This window comes from Eulemur rufifrons, chromosome 10, assembly GCF_041146395.1.
Source record: "Eulemur rufifrons isolate Redbay chromosome 10, OSU_ERuf_1, whole genome shotgun sequence".
NCBI lineage: Eukaryota > Metazoa > Chordata > Mammalia > Primates > Lemuridae > Eulemur > Eulemur rufifrons.
This window is the reverse complement of record NC_090992.1, coordinates 6,780,187-6,793,908: the sequence shown is the minus strand read 5'-3', so window position 1 is coordinate 6,793,908 and position 13,722 is coordinate 6,780,187. Positions and strand designations below refer to the sequence as shown.

Here is a 13,722-nt window from a genome sequence, read left to right as displayed (position 1 = left end):
ACGTCAATGTTTCCTGACTTGTTGATCTACCTATCCGCATATATTTCCTCATTATCCTGTGAAGTTCTCTCCCTCAAAACTCTTTTCCAAGTGTACATGTCCTTCTCACTTATCTAGCCCTTAATCATGTTTCCCCCTCATTTTTAGTTTGTACCTTTCTCCCTCTGCCTGAAGAATCAAGTAAGGTCTGGGAGGAAAAAATCCCACATGCTATTCACGGAGGCATTTATAAAAAGCATAAACCACAAAGGTGCTCCAGCCACCATGACCCCCTTCCACACACAGACTTCCTGTCTTTCCCAAGATAGGCAGTCATCTTAGAGGAATAAAGATCTGGATCTATTTTCAATTTCCTCTAGGTAGAAAAACTCCCAGTGAGAGAACAGCAAAAGAAAGAAAGAGCATCTGTGCTGGATCCAAGATCCTAGAGCAGGCATTTGGAAAGCAGGACTGCACCCAGTGGGAATCAATTGTTCCTAAGCTGGTAAAGAACCAAACTAAAGTAAAAAGGATTACCTAACACTGATACAGTCTAGTACAAACCACTTAACATAGCCAAACACAAATGAGCTTTAGATTTAAGGTATGATACTGAACTTTGTAACATAACTGCTTTCCCTCATAAATTTGGTCAGGTAAAAATGTAAACCCGACTATAGTGAAGTGTTACACTAAGGATCAAATGTAAACAGTGTAAATTGTAGCATTAAAGGCCAATCAGAGCTCCAAAAGGGACAGCTCAAATAGTGCAGCAGCTAAGATCCATTAATAGACTGTAATGAACACTACTACTGCACGATCACGTTTAAGACATGTTCAAAGTCAGCAGTCACTCAATCACATAATACAATGAGAAGGGCAGAAACTATTCTTCAGGAAAGTAATCAGGGAAGATAAGACAATATGAAAGACCTCATCAAAGTAGAGATGCAGAAAAAAATAATATTTTCCAAAGTTACTATTTTTTAAATTTTAAGATACCTGATAGATTGGCATAATTCTGCAGACAGTACAGTGGAGGATTTTCCTCTGGAACAACTGAACAGTCCCAATGGAAAAAAAAAAAGATACTAATACTTGGGGAGACACCAAAGAAATGACTCACACAATCACCCATAGTGTGCCCACGCACACAGAACTTCTAATGGGCTTTTTATTGCCTCATGCATAAATGAATGGACAAAGATTATCAGACAGTGGAGGAAAGACTCCAACATAAAAGACAGATCAAAACAAAACAGAGAAAGGAAAAAACAAACTAAATGTCCAAAGAAAGAAAATAGTTAAATTATGGTGCATCTGTATAATGGGTTTTTTTTGCAGTCATTTTTAATTTATGCTTTTTAAGTATGACATATTAATAATATTGTGTTAGAAAAATTTAAAAACTATATATTCAGCATGACCTCAACTTTCTTTAAAATAAATATTAACAGATCAATGCAATAGAAGGAAGCATTGGTGTAAAACACCCATACAGTACAATCACCTAATTTAACAGAAAGTCACCACTATAATTCAGAAAGCAAAAGGTAGTTTTTCCAATAAATAGTGCTGGATTAATTGGATATCCTTGTGGGGGGGGGGGATGAACATTGACTCCCACCCTTATACACCAAAAACAATTCACAATATATCATAGACCTATATATAAAAGTTAAAACAATCAAGCTTTTAATAGAAGATAGCATACCATATATTCATAACTTCAGCAGTATTTACATTATGACGTAGTAACTCTATTCTTAGATATTTATTGAAGTGAAATGAGTAAGTCCACCAAAAGAAATACAAGAAGGTTTAAAGCAGCTTTATTTATAATAGTGCCAAACTGAAAACTACCCAAATGTTCATCAGCAGAACAGATAAATAATGATATATTTATAGAGTAGAAAACTATCCAGCAACAATAAAGGAACTGTTATTACATGCAACAACATGGATGAATCCCAGAGACAATGATGGATGAGCAAAGCAGCCAGACTTAACAGCCCTTCTACCATTCAATGATACGCTATAATTCCATTTATATGAAATGTAAGAAGAGCCAAAACTAATTTATAGAAAGTGAGGCAAAGGACACAGGGGAGCCCTTCAGGGATGATGGAAATGTTTTGTATCTTGAGCTGAGTCATGTTTAAACGAATACATGTGAACGTATTGAGTTGTACATAAAGATTTTCACCCTTTGTTGTAAGTTGTATAGTAATAGCATACAGACAATATTTGGCCAGAAAGAAAAAAATATAGTGGTTTTCCTTGGGCGCTGAAAAAGTGGGCAATTTTTATTTATACTTGTGTTTCTGAAAATTCTTCAATAAGAGAAACTGTGTAATCAGGAAAAACATTAAGTTCTCTTAGTGCTTGCTTTCCACGCTGCCCACCATTTTTAATGGCTAAAATGCCGCTTTAGACCTCCTATCCACTTCTGATACACCAATTTTCCTTCCCATTACTATTCTTCCCCTTGTTAACAATCTATTCTTACACCTATTCTTCACTGCTTTTTGTGTGATTTTTTTTCCCCCACAAGACACTTAAGTTCCCTGAGGTCTTTAAATGTTTTCTTTCTGCTTCAAACTGAGAAGTCACTTGACTGGGTACCAGACTTGGGGTAAAAAAGCAAAATTCTCTGGGTTACATGCAGTGGGTTCCCCCCTCCCTTTGGAACCCTTATTATCAAAGTCTAAAGTCATGTTTATCCTTCTATCCTTAAATATGTTTCCTGGTAACTTATAAAATTGTCTCTAAAGTATGAAAACATGACAGCAAACCTTACCCTAAAAATCTCCAAGTCTTTTATTTCTTTAAACTCCCCAATTAGCTGGCCTTTTAAATACGACCTTTGTAAATAGATTGCTTTATATTCTAAGTCCCTCAATATTTCTTGAATCTCACACCCATAATTTTGAGTGTGGTTTGTTGGCTAAAAAAAGCTTTAGAATTAGGTTTTTGTGCTGCCATATCATCCCTGTTTTACAGTTTTCATTAAATTTTAGTATTGACATGTTATTCTATTCACACAGTCATTTGTTCATTCCATAAATGCTACCAGGAGTACTGACTATTACCCAGCATTAGTGGTTCCAGGCACTACCAAGATAATGGTAAGCAAGAGACAGTTCCTATTCAGGCTAGTGAGAGACATAGACATTAACATCAGCAATTACAAAACCAAGCTAAGATAGAGGAAGCACAGACTACTGTGAGCTCAAAGTAGAGACAACTAACTAGGCAGGGAAGTCTGAGAAAGCTTCTGAAGAGGAAATGAGTGATGTTACACTGAGAGCTAAGCATAAACAGAAATTCACATTACTCTAACTCTCACGCTCTGGTCAGAGACACCAATGTGTGAGATGTCTCAGAGAAAAAGCAGAGTGCATTTGAGGAACTGAACAGGTTCACTATGGCTGAAGCACACTGTATGGGATGAGGCCAAAGGGTCAGCTCAACAAATAGCCTTGCTTAGAGCAGACTTTCAGGATTGTTGCATCTTCCTTTTCTATAGTTATTCTTTATTTCTTTTAAAAATATTCAGATAGCCCAACTTGGTGGCTCGTGCCTATAATCTCAGCTGTTCAGGAGGCTGAGGTGGGAGGATCGCTTGAGGCCAGGAGTTTGAGACCAGCCTGGGCAATACAGCGAGACCCATCTCTAAAAAATAATAATAATAAATAATAAAATAAAAATAAAAGAATTCATGTAACTTTGTTTGTTGGATACTACTGACAAACTTATTCATTTATTCAACAATATTTATATTAAATATTGCATGTCAGGCCCAGAGCTGGAGATAAGAGAGAAAGAACTCTAGCTGGCTTGCTCCTCCCCTTTAGCACTGCTATTAATAAAAATAAAACTATCTTTTCTATTTATCTGTTACTGTATCAGATAAGAAATACTGGAAGTTCTCCAACTTTCAAGGGTATGATGACGGTCGTTTGGCCATGAAGAATAGACAAAACCTACTTTGGGAAGTCCAGGGGGTGGTCAAAGAGTTATATAATTTTATTGAAACGGAGGTACAAGTAGAAGCCTAAATGACTCCCCAATCAGGAGAGTCATGGCACACATACATGTGAGCAGAGATAAGAAATGATGGTCTCAAATTCAAACTTCAAAACTAAAGTCATAAGAACAGGCGTTCTAAAACTAGGCCTTCACCTAGGAAGAACCTACTCCTGATATGGACAGTTTAACACAGGAGCCCTGGGGGAAAAGCAACAGCAGGGATTTACTTTTTTAAAGATGGTAGTGGTGGTTCCACCAACAGTAAAACACCAGGAGACCTCTGATAGTTAGCATAACATGGACAAGATATTTCTCTTTATGACCTACTCACTGTTTCTAACACGTTTTGCTGTGTATTGACATTTCCTAAGTTGCTTTTCTTTTGGGAGCAGACTGAAAGAAGATAACTTGCAGTGTTACTCCATCATTGTCCAAATACCAAATATTATTAGCCATCCTCTACCTCATTCACAATCTTTTTTTGCCAGAGTGTTTTGCCAGGTCCTGAGCTATCCTCATATAGTCAACGAATTAATAAAAATTAGAGCATTGGCTAGGCATGGTGGCTTATTCCTATAATACTAGCACTCTGGGATGCTGAGGGGGGAGGATCGCTTGAGCTCAGGAATTCGAGACCAGCCTGAGCAAGAGTGAGACCCGTCTCTACTAAAAATGGTAAAAATTTGCCAGCTGTGATGGTGCATGCCTGTAGTCCCAGCTACTTGGAAGACTGAGGCAAGAGGATCACCTGAGCCAGGTTGCTGTGAGCTAGGCTGATGCCACGGCACTGTAGCCCGGGCGACAGAATGAGACTGTCTCATTCATTCATACATACATATATACATACATAAAATAAATAAAATAAATAAATATTTTGGCATATAGCTTTAGAATAGCCTTTCTATGTAGTACACAATGACACACAGCTCTGATGTCAGACCTTTCACTGAACAAGGGCATCAAAGTACACATGGAAGCCAAAAAATAACATAGTGGCCTAGAGTGATGAAGAGATGCAGAGACTGTCTTATTTATTTGCCTTTTTCACAAAGAATATTTGATATAAAAACTATACAGTTATTGCTTTTATAACTGAATACACGTGAAGCTAAAAAGTCTACACACTATTTAGCAACGTGGTTTGCAAATGCCATTCAGGTAATTGTTTTAAGTCACTATCCCCAACATTAAGCTGACACAAAGATGTAAGCATTCTTAACTTGTCCCTGTAGATTAGAGTAGGAACAGCAAAGTCTGAAAAGTCATATCCACATTAATTATCCACCACAGTTCAAAATTATTAGAAAATATGGCTGTAGTCAATCAATCTTATCTTCCTCCAATATTAAACTTAGGGACTTTCTGAGGGAACTCAGAGAAGTTCCCTTCAATAGAGGATAACATATCATCTGCTAAAATCTTTTTGCATAAAGCTTTCTATAAAGAACCCCTGGCTGGATCCAAGACCTGTTTTTCTACAAGCTATAACATTTATTAAACAGCCCTTCAAAAAAAATCATTACTACCTGAAAATATCAACAACAAAAATGGCCTACCCTTAGCCACCCAGGCATTGGTGTCCCATTCCTCTCTAATGTTTGGAGTAAACAAATTTTCTTTTTAAAGAGGGTCCATCCCTTTTTTCTTATAAACTCTTCAGTAAAGACACATTTTTTAAGTAGAATCCCAAATAAATAAAAGCATCCTATCCTCTGAACCAGAAAGTCTACATTTAGAAATTTATCCTATAGATATACACTTACACCAGTATGCCAAAAAAAAAATCCAACTTTATACATACACACACACACACACACACACACACCCCCCAAATGTCCATCAATATGGGCAATGGTTAAATAAACCACGGTATTTCCAAACCACGGAACTGCTGCTACATGACCCTTAAGAAGAATGAGGTACAACTACATGCGCTGATAAGGAAAAGTGCAAAAAAACAAAAAAAACAAATTGCAACACAGTGCATTCTATTGCCCCATCTGGGTTTAAAAACAAAGTTCTATTTCTAGACCTGAATAGATTACACTGTTATACTAATGAATACAAGTATTGATTAAACTGAACATTTATGTTATATATACTTTATCATACATGTCACATACAACAATAAAAGTTAAAATTCCTGCTGATCATCTTTGGGTAAAGTCGGCCACATGGCTTTTAGGAGAATATAATCCATTTCTTAACTCACTGAGCAAGAAAGCCATGCTTCTAGATGCTTCCAACAACCATCCAACTACACCAAGAACACAATTTGTTTCAGCTGCCACCTGGAAAAACCTGGTTCCAAGGGAGGATCCAAAGTCACAAATAGTTTGGTGGGTTCCAGGCCAACTTCACCAAGGGCCCCTTCTCTAGCCGTCATTCATCATGTATGGTCCTCTCCAAAAACCAGAGGATTGCCTGGATGTAGGACTCTTCTGCCTTCAGCTTCTGGAAGGAGTCTTCAAGGACTCAGGCCCTTGTCTGACAGCTCCTATCACTGCCAGCAAATCCTTACTACAACCCCCTCCTCATATATCTGGGACCCCGATTTGGGGGAGGGCCACATCCAGCCTTACCCAACCACTCAGCTCAGGGACTCCGGTCAGTAATTCACCAACACTGCTATCTAAAAGGCAGTGGAAAAAGTGAAGGTTGGCTCCTCCTCAGGAAAAAAAAGGCTAGGGACCTCTGAATTGCATCTAGTTACTGGGACATACAGGACAGCATTGTAACTCTGGAACTTCACATAGCCCTCAAAGTGAGAATGGAGAGAAAACGAGGCCCAGCAAGAGAAAGGATCAAAAGAGAGGGCAGCAGTGAACAGAAGGGAAAGGAAAAGGGAAACAGGCTGTTAATACAGAAAGTAAGTTGGGAAAATAAAAGGAGAGGTTAGGGCATGGAGAGAGAGAGAGAGAGACGGGAAGAACTCTGCACCCCGCCAAGTTGAGAGGACATAATAGAAAGGGACAGGTCCATCTCTCCCAACAAGCCTGACAAGGCCACTTCCCAGGCCAGGTCCCCCACCAGCACAGCTCCTGAAAGACAGGCTCTGCTCGCCTCCTCCCAGAGCATTAGATTAGGCTTTGTGGGAAAGTTGAAATCTTGATGGTTTAGAAAGAGGCCCCTACAGCTTAATGTGCTGGCAATTTAACTAAGCGCTCCTGGTTCCTGATGAATATCTAGCCAGCCACAGCTTTGCTCCACCATGAAAGAGTGCTCTCCTGACCCTCTGAGGGAGCAGCAGCTCAGTCAGCACTGCAGGGTGGCTCTTAATGGACAACAGTGAATTTCTCTTCACACCAGCAAATACCACTCATGCCTCCCATGTGTGGCACCCGGAAAGACAGTACAACCCCAGGGTAGCTCACCCTCCCCCTTTCTTCTGTTTTCATAGGATTTTTAAAGGAATAGTCTTTATGGACAACAAAGCCTGGAAAAAAAACAAATGCTGGATGATAATTTAGATTATTGTCGTTAGCAATACCCACAAAAAGCTCACTATAAGTGAAAGACAAGATGCTCAAAATAGTTTCGTATATTGACAGGTTAAAAAAAAATAGCATCCTGCCTGAAGAAAAATCTGAGTTTTCTAGGGCCACACTTGCACAGAAAGAACAATATAACACAGCATCAATGAAGCCACATCCCTGGCAGAGGGCCTAGAATTTAATATAGTATACAGCCTCACCACCACTCAGGCCTCCTCTTGGCAAACTTCACGTGGAAACACCAGTGGTTTCTCATTGAACTTCTTTGTAGCTCCTAGATTCTTCATTCTGTGGCCTTCCTAGTATCACAGAGCTACACCGGGAAGACAGTATTTAAGGGGCCCTCTCTAAAGGCCTGCCTAACCCAAACCATCTTACTACCCATCCACAGTCACCTGAAAAACTCACTATTAGTAAGGCATATCTTTGGGTGACGGTAGTACTTCCCCAAGTGGGATATGCGGCATCATTTGGCGAACACAGACAAACAACTTTATTTTATTAGTTATGCCTTTTTGTATTTACCTTCTATTTGTGGCAGGTGATATAGTTGTTTTCAATTTAAGGTAAGGCAATGACACAGTTTCCCTTTTAAATAAATTTTAGGGTTTTAAAAATGGATCAACTTAAAGAAAAATGTTAATAGTACAGATGGCATAGAGTTAAGACAAAAATCAAGCAGGAGAAAACAAATGAAGTGTGAAAAACACTGGAGTTTCCACTTATGAGACCCTCACTTTAAATACAACTACCCCTCACTAGAGTTTCTCATCTAGCCACCACCAGACATTTAAGATCACCAGGAATTAGTTTAGCAAAGTTAGCAGAGACAGAAGGATGCAGAAACTGGGATCAGAAATTAGATTGGCTTTATAGAAGGTGGTGCTGGGGAGGAAAGGCTAGGGGAAGGGAAGAGGGCAGAGTCTGGAGTGTCCCGGAAGCTAGTGGCAGCAGGAAAACACTAAGCATTTGGCTTAATGATAAGGCACATTCATACAAATGTCCCACTCTTCACACATACTCTCCCGAACTGATCTTGCCGAAGGTCCTGATACTGAAAGCTGACTGGTAAAACGCCGTGTGCAACATTAGAAATTCAGTGTGGCAAGAATCTAACACCATTTCCAAGGCCTTCCTCTCTCCAAATACCTTTGCAGTTCAACTGTCCCCCATGAACATAACAATGACCATGTCTACATACTTTTCAGTTATGATGTATTTTCTGAGCCAATGTCCTTGAGACTGGCTAATGATTCTTTACCACATATCATCAGGGAACTAGAGATAGGCACTTCTGAATAAGGAAGGCATTACTCCCCAATGAGTAAATCCAGCTAGATCAAACGCCCCTCCCACTATGACTATTAATACTCCCTTAAGGCCGGGTGCGGTGGCTCACGCCTGTAATCCTAGCACTCTGGGAGGCCGAGGCGGGTGGATCGCTCAAGGTCAGGAGTTTGAGACCAGCCTGAGCAAGAGCAAGACCCCATCTCTACGAAAAATAGAAAGAAATGATCTGGACAGCTAAAAATATATATAGAAAAAAATTAGCCGGGCATGGCGGCATATGCCTGTAGTCCCAGCTACTCGGGAGGCTGAGGCAGGACTGCTTGAACCCCAGAGTTTGAGGTTGCTGTGAGGTAGGCTGACGCCACGGCACTCTAGGCTGGGCAACAGAGCAAGACTGTCTCGAAAAAAAAAAAAAAAAAACAACAAAACTCCCTCAAACCATTTAACAAAAAGAGTTCATAAAAATATAAATCATCCGTTGTTTCTGGTAGAGTCATACCACAGGCTTGCTCCCACAGAAACTGGACTCAAACCATCTGTCTCCCTTGCTTTCGATGTGAAGACCCATCTAGTTTCCCAGGACTGGCTTTGAGGCCTGTATCAGTGCTAATATTCCACATATGTCTCCTGAAAACTACAAAGACATCATTCCAAGCTCATTTCCTTTTGAAGAGCCCTTTGTATAGTGCCCAAAGTGGTGTGAACCTTTTTGGCTGTGAGGCTGGAGGGTCAACGCATGCTCAGTTCCCTTGCTTCTATACTGCTGCTTTTTAATTGCTGACTCCCATTTTACAGGCAAGCCAATTAGTAGCCTTGGTCAAGCATGGGGAGCTTGGAGGCCTGTAACACAGCACTCAGCTCAGCCTAAGGAAAACAGGAAGGCTTTTTTGTCATAATTTCCCTTGTGTGCAAGAGGTATATCTGGCCAACAAAATGTCAGAAGTCTAAAAGATGGATGTCGTAATTCAGTAGTGTCCCTGGGCATATCAGCAAGCACTTGAATCCCTACTAGACTGAGAGACAGAACTGGTGGCATGATCTAGGGTAGGGAAATTTCAAAAGATGACTATATCACTCCTCATCCAATTTAGTAAACAATATTATCCACTTCTGTCTCTAACAGAAGAGTTAATAACTAACTCTGTTTAGGGGTGTGACACTTTCTGATAATACTCTTGCTGTTAAAAGGAAGCAGGATCAAAAGGTGCCAGCCCCACAGCCTACTGTGTTACTGGTGTACTCCAGGCACTCTAAAAGAGCCAAGACCCGGTTAACAGAGAGTAAACAAGGGTAGTGAACAATTTGAGCTTATTTACATATCAAATGCAAACACGGATTGAGGCCCAGGCCTCCAGATCTTGATTATAGGCTGCTTGGTAAACCAAGCCCATATACTCTAGGAAAACAAAACAAACAAACAAACAGCAAAAAGACCTTAGAGTTTGAATAAGGCTTTTACAAAAACTTAGAACTTCCACCTCTTTATTTCATGATATCTCAAAATAAACCATTCATCCACGAATTAAAATATTCTGCTTTGGAGGAGCTCAAATTTCATATAAGCCTCTCATTAATTCTCCTCGGTACCTCTGTGAAGGGACTACTGGCCATTATTTGGTTCAAGGTCGAGGAATGTTTACATGTCAAGAAAGCAGTGCCCTTCCTGTGAGCTGGGTAACAAAGGTGAGAAGCTCAGAACTCTGCAGCCCATAGCCCTAGCCCTGCCTCTCACCTGGGCCCAGTTCTCCTTAAGTGAGAGCATTTCTGTTGAAGGCCAGTCTTGGTGTTTATTATAGCTTGTTTTTAGGGAAACACACTAACATTTTTTTCCCCAACAACAAAGTCTTAAGTTCTCTACCAACGGGAAACCTTGTGGGGGTGGCAGGGGTGAATGAAAGCGGAAAATTTCCAAAAACTCTTGGCCTACTTAACTGCCCTGACAGCACATAGTTATTTTGCTTGAGGGAGGAGGGGGGTGGACTGTTTCTTTCCAAAGGAAGTATAATTAGTTGGCCAGTTCAAATATTATCAAAAGAGATTTAGAAAATAGGTAACAATTTTTTTAATGTGTTCAAGACATCTAATTTTCAGTGACTGTTTTTTTGTTTTTTTCTGAGACAGGATCTTGCCCTGTCACCTGGGCTAGAGTGCAATGGCATCATCATAGCTCACTGCAACCTCAAACTCCTGTTTCAGCCTCAAGAGTAGCTAGGACTACATGTGCACACCACCGCCCCTAGCTAATTTTTCTATTTTTCATAGAGACGGGGTCTCTCTTTTGCTCAGGCTGGTCTAATTCTTCTATTTTTTGTAGAAATGGGGGTTTTGCTCTTGCTCAGGCTGGTCTCAAACTCCTGGCCTCCCAAAGTGCTAGGATTACAGGCATTAGCCAACTGGCCCGGCCTCTAATTTTCAGTGATTTTTAATATTAAGAGATTCCTACAATGCCCTTTAAAAATCACTATCATAATCCTTACCAATGAACAGGAACACGGAGGGGGGTGGGGGGGGGACTACTCTGGCCTTTTACACTTTGGGGCTTCTGTTACAGAGAATGACTTCACTGATCTGACTGGAAGTTCCCTTTCCCCAGGCCCACCACTCTGGATTTGTCGCCCTTGAATGCTACACAGGTTTCTACGTTTACGCACGAACCAGCCGTGGCCACTTTCCTTAGCAATTCCCTAAACTGCCTTTTACTGTACAAGATCCCTGGAGGCCCAATTCTGTTTTCTGGAGTCAAACAAATAACAAATTGGTAGAAAGGTTTTAGCCATTTCGCTTCCTCCCAGAAAAAAGAAGTTGATAAGTTTCAACATAAAAGGAATTGCACTTTTTTGGGTCACAGAATCAGTAAGTTTCAGGGCTGGGAAAAATCATAAATTACCAAATCGTTCTGCTTCACATAATCAAAATATCTTTCCTGTTTCTCAGGAAATTAGGACAAAATGGTCAATTCACACTTAAGCAGCCTTACACTGAGAAGCCCACAAGCTCAGAGAGGCTGGTAGGAAAGGACTCTGGGCCTGAGATCTTTGTTCTACAATTAACGAAGAGTATGAATTCCTTTCAGTTCACCCAATGCCCGGTGTTCATGTTTTGGGTGAGATTCCCCTTTAATAGTTTCCCCTTATTAAATCTCCTACCAGTCATTTGGGGGGTTTGCATTTCACCTGGGGATAACTGGTCTTTGTAAGACACTCTGAAGGGCAAAGTGCTGTGGACGTTATACCCTCCGTACATAATGAAGGGAGACGAGCTCTCATCTAGTCATTAAAGCCAGTCAAATGAGATACAAGAAAATGAGCTGCCGTTGGGTGTGTCCTTTCTCTCATGAGAAGGAATTTTAAAAAATGCTAACGTGATTATTCCACAAAGTTTACATTTACCGAAACATCTCATTGTACCCTGTAAATACACACAATCATTATCTGTTAATTTAAAAAATTTTTAAATCTGCTAACAATGGCTGCGGTGTTAAGGCACCTGCCTGCCTGTGCCCCCAACCCTATTTCATAAGCAGGGTTCGAGGACTCCCACCAGACCACGGTGTTGTCTCGTCTTCCGGAGTGTCACAACGTCCTCAGTGTCTCCCGTCATAGTGTTCCCCTTTTACCCCAATCTAGCCGACATTTCAATGGCTCCCCACAACACACAAAGCCTTAGCTGGGCACTCAAGAGTTTTTTTCCTAAACAGCCCTAACCTAAGTCTCCAAACTTTATTTCCCAAAACAGCCCCAGCACGAAGCCCAGTAAATCACCAAATCGTTCTTCCTTTACCTCCAGCGTAAGGCCCACGGTCTCCTTTCCCAGAGGTCCCCTTTTCCCTTCCCCCTACTCTTCCAACCCCCTCTGCTACCAGATTAGTCCCCACCCCTCAAGACACCGCTCAGATTTCACCTTCCCCAACAGGTCTACTCCGATCCCGATCCGCCACTCTCAAAACCAGCCAGGATTCCTTTTCTCCCGCAACACCTTCTCTGCTTACCCCTGGCCCTGAGCGCCGGCTTTGCGTCCCCCACCTGCTTCCAGTCCACCCCCGACCCCTGTCCCACCCGCGGGGCTCCCGCCTGGCCTCCCGCCCCCGGCTGGTCCAGCTCGGAGCACGCACAGCAGCGCCTCAGAAATCGCAGCCCAAGGCGAAGAAATCCAGGAGCCTCCCGGTCCTGGGAGACCGGGTGTGGCGAGCCCCGCACCGACCCCGCCGACTCCTAGGGAGGCAGGAACCGCAGAACCGCGGGGCGCCTTCGTCCAGCCCGAGAGGCCGGGCGGCCGGCGCGGGGACGGGGAACCCGCGAGCGCCCGCGGGGCGCCGGGAGGGCTCCTGGAGGGCTGCAGCCGGCTTCCTGGCTCCCGGCCCCTCCCCGGGGGCTGCGCGCGCCCCCGCCGGCTCTCAGGGCGCTCTCTGGGGAGCTCAGGGGCCCGTCGCGCCTTGCCCCTCCCCCGGTCCCAGCGTGGCTCGGCCCGGGCCTGCCGCGCCTCACCTCTCCCCTCCACGGACCGGCTGGATGGCGGTGGGGTCGGGAACTGAGGAGACCGCACTACCCCGCACTGGACTCGCCGCACCTGCCTCGGAGCGAGTGAGGAGCCGCCGCGCGCCTGACGTCACAGCCGCCCGGAGCGCCGCGAGCCCTGAGTCACCTGATCACCCTGGCAACGCGCGCGGGGAGGGGCGAGGCGAGGGGCGGTGTCACAGCACAAGCCCTGCCCCCAGCCGCTGGGCCTCCGGGCTCTGCCCCGAGCGCTCTGCGGCCGTGGGCGCCGGAGGGACGCGACGTTGGCTTCTCGCGTCTCTGAGTGCGACGGATACCTGAGACCTCCACAGGCACCCTCCTCGGGTTGGATTGGTACTGAGACTCCGACAGATACCCTCTCGCCCCTAGTGCGGGCGCCTGGGAGACAAGGCCAGGGTCCCTGGGGGACCCTG

The 13,722-nt window shown here is 43.0% G+C and overlaps 1 protein-coding gene across 1 annotated transcript in view; it reads right to left on the bottom strand.

The window, feature by feature from the left end:
- Positions 1–13,415, bottom strand: part of CYSTM1 (cysteine rich transmembrane module containing 1) — a 61,194-nt gene extending 47,779 nt beyond the window's left edge. The window contains exon 1 of the mRNA XM_069484111.1: positions 13,280–13,415. The gene's annotated coding sequence lies outside the window, so the exon portion shown is untranslated. The remainder of the gene's footprint in view (positions 1–13,279) is intronic.
- Positions 13,416–13,722: the final 307 nt, after the last annotated feature.